Below are 12,890 nucleotides of genomic sequence, written 5' to 3' on the forward strand. Positions count from 1 at the left end.
AAGCGCAAGTTACAAAGAGCCACGGAAACGGGTGAAGAACGAGAAGTTCGGCTTGCCAAGCGACGTGCACAGTACGCGGCTAAACAGCAGCGTTCCTCCACAGAGTCCGAGGTAAAGGATGAAGTTGTGAGTGTATCTGGGAGTACTTCTACTCTAGTATGCTTCGCATCCTGGGCTTAACCTTAGCTAAGCCACAGTCATTTTTTTATGAGTGTGTTGGGTAGGGCCAGCTCTGCCGAGAAAAAAGAAAGCTAAACAAACACAAGCGCAGAGAAAAGAGGCGTGGAAGGGGGGTTGTTTTTGGGAAGTGTGTTGTAATAAAAATTAATATATAAAGAAAACGACCACAAAATGAAGTGGCAATACGCCCAGTACAATTTCGCATGATTGAACGTTATGCAAAGGTTTCTATATAAAATTCCGTACACTCGTCGATCACGTCGTCCCGAGTTGCGGGGCGGCAGCAGAACCGCGCGTCGCGGCTGGTCAAGCGGACGCGACAAGCGACCCATGGCGAATGATGGCTGAGAAGACGAATCAGAGAGAAATAGAGAATGCTCTCCGACTAGGAGAAAAACAATAATGTGAAAGGATGGAATACGGCGTATTTCGAAACTTCAGTGAAGAGTTTAAGAGGTTATATCAATGGAAGGCGCTTGCGGGAGACAACTCAGTTGTCTAACATGTATGTGAATTCCGACGCTGGCGTAGCTGTATACTGTGCTGTATACTGTATGCTGTATAAATGTACCTGTATACTGAGCAAATTTAGAAAGGACCGGAAAACCGGCAAATCTCGTGCCTGTGTGTGGGTCCAGCCAGTGCCCGGCGTGAGTGAACAACAGGCTGTGTCGTTAGAAAATTGTCAGAGTGGCACCCCATGTATGCCTTAGCGTGGACAGCGGGTTGGGACAAACCCTGCGCATGAACATAGTGCGCTAACGTAAAACTATTCCAAACTTTTCTATTCCTATTCGGCAATCAGCCGACCGCAATTGGTCAAAAATATTTTTGGACCATTCCAACTTCACCTGTCTGCCACGCGACGTCACGAAAACCGCGATAGCTCCCCATCTGATATAACGTGTACACACTGATTATGCATAATTTGGCCGAACAAAACAAACATAGTTATTTCTGATTTGACGCCTTTTTGCCATTAGCCATCGGCTATTGGTCAAACCTTTTCGGGCTGCACCCACTTCACCTGCCTCTCACGTGACGTCACAAAACTGCAAAAACGTACCGCGTCAAAGCATTAATGCATCTTTAACGCGTACGCGTTAAGGATGCATTAATATGCCGTACAAAACTGAATTTTCTTCTGAATAGCCGCAGGCTGCCCCGTTCCGAAAGGAATAAAAGATGGCTGCGCCCGATCGCTCAGGCACTGGCTTCTCGCCCCTGCTGGAAAGCATGGGTTTATTTGCGTGTAATAAAACTTTTTGCGTGGCGGTGTAACGTTTTCGAGAACTTTCGGCACGTTTACGACCTCGTTCTGCCAACTCTTCATTGCTGAGGATCCGTTTTAGCGTTAATCTTAATCTTCCGTTGCATGCCGCCTCGATTGTCGACGAGCGACTGCAAGCTAAGTAAGAGAAAGCGGACCAATCACAGACGCCCGCACCACCCTCTTCATCCGGTTATCGATATTCAGTGCAGTGGCTCGGCCCCATCGAATCCCACTCCACTTGAGCATGCTCCTCGCCTCTTGTGAGCCAATCAGATAAGACAAGATGCTCAGTGCAGGTAATGTTACTTGTTTTTCAAGCAAACGAAAGTTACGTCGTATGAACGAAGGGAGCACTTGATTGGCTTGTTCAGACAACCCTGGGGGTGACCGCCCAATGCTTGCGTCGGCGGTTACGCAAATTTGACGTCAGGAGACGGGAATAAAAACGTATTGGAATAGTTTTACGTTATAGGGCCCATAAACGCCGTCTGCGTGTCAGGTCAGTGTTTCCCGTGGTGGATAGCAGAGGCGGGTTGCCGGCCTATTTTAATGGCACGTTTGATTGATCTTTTGAGAGGCGTCATCAGAGCTCCCCGACGGTCCTGTAAAGCGGAAACGAAAATGCATGACGCAGAAAGAAGGTCTTTAGTAGCATTATTCTGACTTTGTTGATACTTTGAGTGCAATGCGTATCGCCCCAACAAAGCCTAATTGCTCTGTTAAACGACCGTTGAAGCTGAGCAGTAGTGCTCGAGAACGCCCAGCTGAATGCGCGTTAGAGTTGCTGCTGGTCAAGCGTGTGCTGCTTGATTGTTTTCAAGACCTCCGTCTGCCTTCTACGGGAACTTATTTTTTTGCCTAGCTTGTGTTTACTAAGAGGCATAATTAGCCAAAAAAAAAAGAAATAAACAAGAAACAGGGAAAAACAAAGACGCCGTGTCGTTCTTATTCCACTCAGTGTTTGCTCCAAGTTGTAGCTGTAATTAAGCCCGTTAGTGTATTCCATTAGCCACAGTCGGGAACCTGCAAACCTTTGCCTGCAACCGACTAGCTCATGCTCCACACCTTAATAATATCGTTACGGATGAGAGGGATTTATTTACAGTGTGAAGGGGTAAACAGAAAAAAAATGGCATCGAAGGAACCTCCCTACATGGCTCTTTTCTGCAGTGTCCGCCAGGAGGCGACACAAGTTTATGCTAGAGCGCGTCTGGGCGGCAGCTTGCATGCCCAGAAACGAAGGCGACTTTCCATTTCTTTTTTCTTTCTTAAAAACTAGGCAAACAGGTGTGATAACGATTATCCCGCACGACGCAGCCTCCGAAATGTGATCTTCAGTTAGACTAAATAACTTTTTAATTACTTAATTCATGGCACATATTTGAATTTGCGAATTGTAGCCGGTGAGTTCTCAAGGCACTTGAACAAATTCTCTGGGCTGCGCCAGTTTCGAGGTATTAATTTTGAAAGTGTCCAACAAAATGCATAGGCGTTCCACTTACACATGTGCTTCAACGCATAAAACAGGTCTTCTAGTTCTTCCTGAAAAAAGAAAGCGGAACAAAAGTGCATTTTTGCCGAAAGTTTGACGGCGCATATGCCGAAACGGGTGCCACCCTCGGAATTTGTTCTAACCCTTAGAATTCGTTCTAAGTCGATACGCTTTGCATGCTCACTACTTGGAATTCAGAGAATGAGATATGCGTCGAAATGTAGTTAATTAAATATGTAATTAGTGTTATCATGGTAATTATTGAATTATGCATTTTGATTTCCCCTGGAAGTAATGGGCGCCTCATAGAGTAAGTTAGATCGAGGGTGAGAAATGTGGTCTCTGCCAGAGGCAATTTTTTTTTAAAACTTGGCGCAGGCAAAAAAAGGAAACCCGCCTTAACATCCGCAATACCTGTCCGCCGAGATGCCCAGCGGAAAGAGGCCCGCCAAAGCCGGGAAAGCAGGCAAAGAAATCTCTTGAAAAGGAGATGCTGTTACGTCTGCCGTATGACGCTCGACATATTCGCACTTCCGCCTGGCACAACTTGTCGGCGGCGCTTCAGAAATGGCGCGTTTTTTCCAAACTCGTCGTGGCAAGCAGAGCGCTGAGAGGTGGCGAGCTCAAATGTTGCGCCTGGAGGAAGCGAAGCGCGATTATGTCGGGTTTCATCGGCGCACGCAACTGCCGCTCCGCCGCACGACTCTGCGGCCGCCGATGCTCGGAGAGGTCATTCCGGCGCAGTGAGTGCCTGCTTTGCGACAGCAGCGAGAGTGAATACGACGCGTGGCTTCTCGTGGCTTCCGCGGCTGCCGCTTCTCTCCTGCGCGACGGAAATGAGGCCGGGCTCCTGCAGCTGCTCCTCAAAGAAGACAGAAAGAAAGGCGACCGTAAATTTTGAGCAACGTCTCCGACCGGGGTCTCGTTGTCGCGCACCGTTGTGCGGAGCCCCGCTGCACGAGTGAAGCGCTTCTTCTCGTTGGTTTTCCGCGCGATAAACCAGCGCCCTTCGGCCCAGATCCTTGTTTCTCCGCTCCCGAGAGACCATTTGAGCCGATTGTCGCGGAACAGAATGGCAGGCATTTTCGGTGCCGGATGGTGGGCCGTGGCAGAGGCCGCGCCGTGGGTCCCGATCGCTATAACAAGCTTCGAGGCATTTTGGCAGGCATGATTGCGTACTTTCTGTTGATTGTGATTAAGCTAGCTTTGGTTTTCCTCTCTGTTTACGCCTGTGCACATGCGTGTCTGTGTGTGTATGTGCTTTGAGTCTGTGTCTTTGAGTATAGAGCGGCGCATTGCGAGTTTGTTGCATTAAACACAAAGCCTTCTTACCGAAACCCATGCAAAAAAGGATACCGATCAGGTTCCGCGAAACGCACGCGTGCTTCGCGTATTCAAGTGTTGACAAGTATCGGTGCGATGACCACAAGTGACGAGCATTTGTGTCCCTGTCAATGTTTACAACTGTTTCAATTCTGCACCGCACCGAGCAATAAAAATATGTGGCTCAAAGTATGCAGAACTACTTAGCCTGAATTTATAAAGTAAACGACTAAACATTTCGTTCATTTGCAGTGATAGCAATAAGCTTCATTGCGAAAACTTGCAGCGATAGATGCACTGGCAACAAAATGCTGCAAACATTTTCCAACCTGTCGCTACTAACGGTTCAGGGTCGTTAGTACAAGGTTGAAGACAGGCCGTGCTATTTATGACATCACTCACTCTGGATAAACATAATTTATATCGAAAAATAGGCAAGACGCTTTCCACAAAGATCTTGGATTTTACCTTCCTGTAAAATTTAGTTCTTACTGCCCAATGCTCAACGACAATGGAATGAAATGAGGCAGAAAACTGTTGCAAGCATATCCTGAAGTCTATGACATATAACTAGCGCTACCGAATCTAGAACGGTTGATCAGCTCTGTACCACGTTGCCATTTTCTCTGTTCGCCATTATTCAATCTTTACTTCTTTTGCTGCTAAGTTTACTCGGCGGAAAGTGCCAGATGTGGTTCTCAATAATGTCGAGCTCAGCGGTGAATGGCGGGGACAAATACTTGATTTCGTTTTTTCTTCTTCAGCAGCCCGAGAGCTTTGAAACCAAGGCAAGTCGATTTCATGGATATGTTTGCGTAAGTGGTGCTCTTACAATATCCAAGAACAGAGAAAACTGCACTGCATCATTGCTGTATCCCGTATTCCGCCCAAATAATGCGGCTGTCTCGCTTTTAATTTTCTTCTGGTCGCGCTAACTTGCGTCGACCACAACGGATCAATAGCTGATGCGGTGAAATTCCTGTACTTGTGTGTGTGTGTGTGTACACGAGTATGCAGCCCTATGTTGTGAGCTCAATGAATCAAATAGTGCTCTACTTTTGCTCATGCTTCATGGGTAAGCGCGTAGACGTAATAACCTGCCCATGTCATGTACGTACAAACAATTGATGTCGGCTTACGGTGACGGCGTGGTTAAAGATTTCCACTGATAACTATGAAGCAGAAGTTGGTAGTCTCATTAGGACATTTGCCTGCACACCAAAGGATTCCATCCATCAAAGATTTGCGTTAGTGAAAAAAATTTTTTACTACTTTTAATTTTAAGCAGCACTTGCTTTTATTCCGAATTAGTAGCACGCATGGTATTGTAAAGCGAACAAATCGTTAGCGAAGACGTCTTATTGCTTTACAAGAATATTCGGGCTTAATCTCGAGTAATATTCCATGATTAGTTAGAATTAACTATTTGAAGTTGTAACATTTTAGTTTTTTAATAAACATACATCTGTTTTAACTATTGCCACTGCAACCGTTAGTTATTGCATCAGCATATTGCCAAGAGCGGAGCAGCAGCAGCTACATGTCGGCTTGGGATGGTGGCCCGCGGGAAGTAAGCTGGTCTAAGTAGTAAGTAAAATGAAACGCTTCGTGCTTGGGTGCCAGTCTGGCTACTACCTTTTTGACCATCAATTCAACAAAATTGCAGTTGGTTTATGTAGAGTTCCAGCATAGCACAAGTGTGCTGATGCTTCTGATAGCCCGCGGTGTGCCATTATTGATTTGAGGTCCCTGCTGCTACCAGTCACCATATAAAACGGCAGAGTATGTACTAAACACACCTGAAAGCTTCCACTGGGTGAGTGGAGTTGTTAGCCTGGTTTTTCATGAGCCTAGCGTGTTTACCATTATGATAAGATGTATCCACAATCTGGAACAACCTACTCAACCAGTGGAGCGGGCCCAGATTGTGTGCATGAGTGCAGTAGTTTGCCTGGCTCTATTAATTGGATTGGGGAGAGGGGGGCTGATACTGTTTATTAATCCTTTGAACAAGCCCTTGCCTCCATTTATTGTGTTACATAAATAAATAAACATCAAAAATACCTAATTCCTGAAGCAGCCCTGCAGCACTTTCTCAACAGAGAAAATAAACCTGCGGATCCACTACGTAACATTGAGTGAAATGTTATTTTTGTACATGCCGCATCGGGATCCGCAGTTTATCCCGGAAACTTATCTCACCTTTCTAAAACTAAATCACCTTTCTTTTTTACATTTGCGCAAGAGCAAACACGATGGCGACGTGGAGGCTTTCTTCGAGCGTGCCTGCGACAAAAGCCAGAGAGAAGTTTCGTGATAAAAATATGATGATCAGAGACCCTTTTTAACGGGTGGGTAGACTGATAGGGCAGTGGCACCATCTCATTGCGGAGAACCATACCTCCTTGCCAGTACCATCCTCTCTGAGATGGGCAACATGATGGAGTGTCGTGCCTCTCCAGGTTCTGCCGGTACAAACGTTTGCTGTGACGATGGACGCAGCTCATTGGCATTGTCATGCTCAAACGAGACGCACGGCTTAGTGGAGAGACAGGAATGCCGCAGAGGCGCCCGTCCTTCGTTTCCTGGCGCTTCAAGAAATACTTCCCTTACGCATGCCATTGGCAAAAAGGGGTGGTGCCTTGATTGCGCAGTAAGGATGAGGACGCCTCATTGGCATACCGCAAGCAGAAATGATGAAGATCGCCAAGAGAAGGGAGGGAAAGAAAGGTATACGGATCCCGCACAGATGGGCGAATCGTTTTTTGTGTTGTTGCCACAAATCATGGCTCGTAGCCACGAGAGGGACTGACCACATTGAATTGATTCAAAAGTACACCCAACAACATACAAAAAGGCAAACATTCCAAACAAAGAATTACGCAACTATTTGATAACACAAATTTTGAGAGGGCCTATAAGTAAACTTAAGAAAAAAAAGTGCCCCACGGTGGGTATCCTAGCAGCGTAACCTTCAGGATGCTTCAATCAACAACAACGGAGCAGTAATAATCGACCCATGGCTTGTGCTTAATTGAAAGGCATTAAGGGACAAAATGTTTGGTGTTGTAAGTGCTGAACCCAGATTACCATTCTGAAATATGGGTGTGAAAGATACTGCGGATTGAGGAGAAGCGGCGGAAAGGACGAAAGGAATGGTCGATAGATTATGGTTCATTTCAAAAAGAGCAGAGCGCATAAACCAGATATATGAAAGTAAAACCTTAGGCGAGGAACTCTACAACAGAAGCTTGATAACGCCGCCTCGCATTGTAGCGAATGTATACTGCAAATTGTTCCCTTGGTCTTTTTCACTCCGTATAGCTGAACGCTCGCCACCCAATACACGCTGTTCATATTGTGTTCCCATAACCAGTGGCTGTCACAACCTGATGTAAAAGAAGAAAAAGAAGAGAGAGAGAAGGAGGAAGAGGAAGAAGGCTGACGCGGCCTGAGAGGAGCGAGGTGCGAAATGGTAGAACAGTGCTAGAGGAGAAGGACCAAGTGGGCTAGAACACTGGCCGAAGAAGGCGCTGAACCAAGGACGTCGAGATTGAAGAGGTGAGCAGGAGGAGGAAACCGGTGGTGCGGCACCAGCCGGGTTTGATCATCCATGGCCGCGGCTGTGCACCGTGGTCGCCAGCAAAGGCTTGGTCCGAGGACAACGGCCCCGTCCTATGCTACGGGGACAACCCCGCCCTCACCGTCGACAACGCTCGACAAGCCAGGCCTAGTCTACGGAGACAACCCTCAGCACAGATGCCAGTAGTCCACCCAGCAATGCGGAAGAGCTACACCCACTCGGACATGTAAGCGCCACACCGCACGTGACTTATAAGGACGTGAGAACTTGTGAGACGATTTAAGAACTCGGGAAAGATATTAGTGTAAAGGAGAGAGGTCAAACTGAGTGCAACCATTGTTGCGAATGTATGTAAATTTGACGAGGACTTATCGGTGTGATACATTATAAATGTGTTTGGTGTGTCGGTCCAGATTCAAGTCTCGTGCGCCGGTAACCGTGACAAAATAGTGGCGAGCCTGCCCGGATACTCATCGTTGCGGTTGTCGAGCCGTGCGAGTCATGGATTTGGACAAGTTATCCAACGTGGCGGAAAAGACAGGTCTCAAGGGGGAAGAACTCGCTAACTTCTTGCGTGATGAGAGGGCGGCGTCACGTGAGATGGCACGCGAAGAATATGAGAGGGCCGAACGACGACTGCTGCTAGATAAGAAAAAGCACAGATAGAAAAGGAGATATTGGAACTGAAGTTACGACTAGCTGAATCAAATGCATAGAACTCAGCAGATGAGATACGTTCGATATCGTCAGAAACAGGGTCGATCCGCGTGCAAAAAATGTGCCCTAGAGAACTAATGGCGCCTTTTGATGACAAGAGGGACGACCTCGACGCGTACCCGCAACGATTCGAACGGATATCCCTGGGTCAGGATTGGAGCATGAATGAATGGGCGACTGCGTTAAGTCTTTGTTTGTCAGGAGAAGCACTGAGCGCGTATAGCAGAATGTCCACATCTAAATCATTGGACTATGACGGTGAAAAACAGCCTACTACGGTGGTTTAGATTGACAGCGGAGGGATTTAGGTATAAGTTCAGAAGTACATAACTATATGATGCGGAAATGGCGAAGCAGTTCGCATCGCGTATAGCTGACTACTTCGACAGGTCGATAGACATGTCAAACACAGAAAAAATATACGAGGGAGTAACAAATTGTGTAGTAACAGAGCAGTTCCTGACGTGCTGTAGTTCTAAGTTGGCAATCTTTCTGAAGGAACGTAACCTAAAGACTGTAGGAGAATACGCGAGATTTGCCGACCAGTTCATAGAAGCACAAGGCTTGAAAAACATGGGGAGAATGGTGGATGATCGTTACGAGGCGCAAGTTTTCCCTCGCAAAGAAAGGGCTTCGGTGTCGAGACAAGCCCGCCTCAAAGGCGTTTCCTCTGCCACCGGCTGGGCCATCGAGCTGCGGATTGCAATGGCGGGGCTGATTGCGGACAAGCGCAAGGATATCAGATATACCACAGGAAAAGACACAGGGCTGACGTGTGCAGAGCATATCAAGACAAGACAGCTTGTGCCATATATGCAAAGGACCAAAAGGACGGCCTGTAAGCTGGTTTATATGACTGGAAGGGAACGAGTATTGAGGTCAAGCAAGAACACAGGACAGATAAAGCAGGGTCGCATATGCCAGTAGTTGATGGCGAGATAAAAGGAAGACGAGTGTCGGTACTGATAGTGACACAAATACAGTTCTGCTAAGATGAAGCTTAGTGGATGATGCCGAATTGACTGGCGAGGAAACATCGGTAGTCCTTGTGGACGGAACGACTAGGTGGCTCGCAGAGGCCAGGGTCTTCGTGTCAACACCGTACTATACCGTTCTGGCGACAGCAAAATGCCCAGAAGAACCACTATATGACTTTATATTAGGGAACGTGCCTGGAGTAAGGCGCGTTGATAATCCCGACCCCCAGTGGCCGCTAGTAAGGTCAACGAGACATGCATGGTCAATGATCAGCAATGAGACCACAGAAGATGATAATGACGACCGGAACAATTATACGCCCCAAGGATGTACATGCACGACAAATAAGAAATATGAAACAGTTGGATTATCGGTGCCGACGAGAGTGGCAAGGGCAAGGCGACCTCTACGGCCGTTGAAGGTACCTGATACGCAAATCCTAGACGGCACTCCTGCTGACCTTGGCAAGAAAGAGAAAGAAGACGAATCTATACGAAACAGTTTTGAAAAGGTGGGGATCCCATTCAAAAGAAAGAGCAGTCGCACTTCATTTGAGTTTGAGATGCATGATGGGATATTATTTAGACGTCTATTCACGTCTGCAAGAGAATGCTTACAACTGGTAGTGCCTAAAACTCTGCGGACCGCTGTCTTGAACCTAGCAGACGTTGCTATTGTCACGTGGCGGTGACGTTAAGAACACAGTAGCAATACTGTGAAAGGCAAAACTAGATTTTATTGGGCGAACCTCTGCCCACAAAACAGGCTACACTTATAGCACAACGAAAGCGGCGAACGCAGTCGGCGATCGTCGAAAATATGATCACCGGGTCAAGCGCGTCGGCTTTTATACAGAATCGTCGAATGTTCCAGACTAATCGTTGAGACCCGCGTGCCTTCTACAAAGATCTACATCATTCGCGTCAGCCGAATAAATCAGATAACACAAGGTTCGGCGACAACAGACTGCGGATAGAAGCATCGATAACTTTCCAGAAACTTCGCATACATGCAAGCGCGTCGCGCGCTGTGCGATCAGATTTGTTAGGCGGCGAAACGTGGTCGCCCGATAAATATAAGTACACGTGTCAATACCCCCCTCTTAAAAAGCATCGTCCCGATGCTACAAATATAAGAGAGCGAAACACAAAAGGACACTTATTAAACATAAGTAAGAAAACAACGAAAAGAAATCAAGTCCAAAGGTCAGTTACGCGAAGTCCCAAAGTTCGTCAACGCTGGTGGTACGGCTTGAGTCGCACAACGTGGACAATTTCAGGTCGTGAGCGGCGCCGCTGTGACAGCGAAATGCCGTCTGGCACGACCTCATAGTGCAGTGCGCCAATACGTCGGATGATCTTGTACGGTCCGAAATAGCGACGCAAGAGCTTCTCGCTCAGTCCTCGTCGGCGTATAGGGGTCCAAACCCAAACACGGTCACCGGGCTGGTACTCGACAAAGCGTCGTCGGAGGTTGTAGTGTCGGCTGTCGGTCCTCTGCTGGTTCTTGATCCGCAGGCGGGCGAGCTGTCGGGCTTCTTCGGCGCGCTGGAGATAGGTAGCGACGTCAAGGTTCTCCTCGTCAGTGACGTGCGGCCGCATGGCGTCGAGCGTCGTCGTCGGGTTCCTGTCGTAGACCAGCTTGAACGGCGTGATCTGTGTTGTTTCTTGCACCGCCGTGTTGTAAGCGAATGTTACGTACGGCAGGACGGCATCCCAGGTCTTGTGTTCGACGTCGACGTACATCGCTAGCATGTCGGCGAGGGTCTTATTCAGGCGCTCCGTGAGACCATTCGTCTGCGGATGGTAGGCAGTTGTCCTCCTGTGACTTGTCTGGCAGTATAGCAGAATGGCTTGCGTGAGCTCTGCTGCAAAAGCCGTTCCTCTGTCGGTGATGAGGACTTGTGGAGCACCATGTCGCAGCAGGATGTTCTCGACGAAAAATTTCGCCACTTCGGCTGCACTGCCTTTCGGTAGAGCTTTAGTTTCAGCGAAACGGGTGAGATAGTCCGTCGCCACGATGATCCACTTATTTCCGGAAGTTGATGTCGGAAACGGCCCCAACGAATCCATCCCAATCTGCTGGAATGATCGACGAGGAGGTTCGATCGGCTGTAGTAATCCTGCTGGCCTTGTCGATGGTGTCTTGCGCCGCTGACAGTCTCGGCATGTCTTGACGTATCGGGCGACGTCGGCGGTGAGACGCGGCCAGTAATACTTTTCCTGTATCCTCGACAGCGTCCGGGAGAATCCGAGGTGCCCAGCGGTTGCGTCGTCGTGTAGGGCGTACAGTACTTCTGGACGCAGCGCTGATGGTACAACAAGAAGGTAGATGGCGCGGACTGGTGAGAAGTTCTTCTTCGCGAGCAGGTTGTTTTGTAGCGTGAACGAAGACAATGCGCGCTTAAATGCCCTAGGGACAACGTCGGTGTTCCCTTCCAAGTACTCGACGAGGCCTTTTAACTCCGGGTCTGCTCGCTGCTGTTTAGTGAAGTCTTCCGCGCTTATTATTCCAAGGAAGGCGTCGTCGTCCTCGTCGTCTTGCGGCGAGGGATCGATGGGGGCACGTGATAAGCAGTCGGCGTCGGAGTGTTTTCTTCCGGACTTGTATATTACCGTGACGTCATATTCTTGTAGTCTGAGGCTCCACCGGGCCAGCCGTCCTGAAGGGTCCTTTAAGTTAGCTAGCCAACACAAAGCGTGATGGTCGCTGAGGACTTTGAATGGTGTGCCATAGAGGTAAGGGCGGAATTTTGCTGTAGCCCAAATGATGGCCAGGCATTCCTTTTCAGTCGTAGAATAATTGCCTTCCGCTTTTGACAGCGACCGACTAGCATAAGATATCACCCGTTCAAGTCCGTCTTTCCTCTGGACTAGGACGGCACCGAGGCCTAGGCTACTGGCGTCAGTGTGGATTTCAGTATCGGCGTCCTCGTCGAAGTGTGAAAGTACCTGCGGCGACTGCATGCATCGTTTGAGTTCTTGAAATACGTCGGCCTGCGGCGTTTCCCACTTGAACTCGACATCACATTTCGCTAGATGTGTTAGCGGCTCCGCGATGCGTGAAAAGTCCTTGACAAAGCGCCTATAGTAGGCACACATGCCAAGGAATCTGCGCACTGCCTTCTTGTCGATTGGCTGCGGGAACTTTGCGATGGCAGCTGTCTTCTGCGGGTCGGGGCGTACTCCAGATTTGCTGATGACGTGGCCTAGGAATAGAAGCTCATCGTAAGCGAAGCGACACTTTTCCGGCTTCAGAGTGAGCCCTGATGACTTGATGGCCTCTAATACTGTCGCAAGCCGCTTAAGGTGATCGTCGAAATTTCCGGCGAAGACGACGACGTC

Source organism: Dermacentor andersoni, chromosome 1 (assembly GCF_023375885.2).
Source record: "Dermacentor andersoni chromosome 1, qqDerAnde1_hic_scaffold, whole genome shotgun sequence".
In the NCBI taxonomy this organism is placed as follows: domain Eukaryota; kingdom Metazoa; phylum Arthropoda; class Arachnida; order Ixodida; family Ixodidae; genus Dermacentor; species Dermacentor andersoni.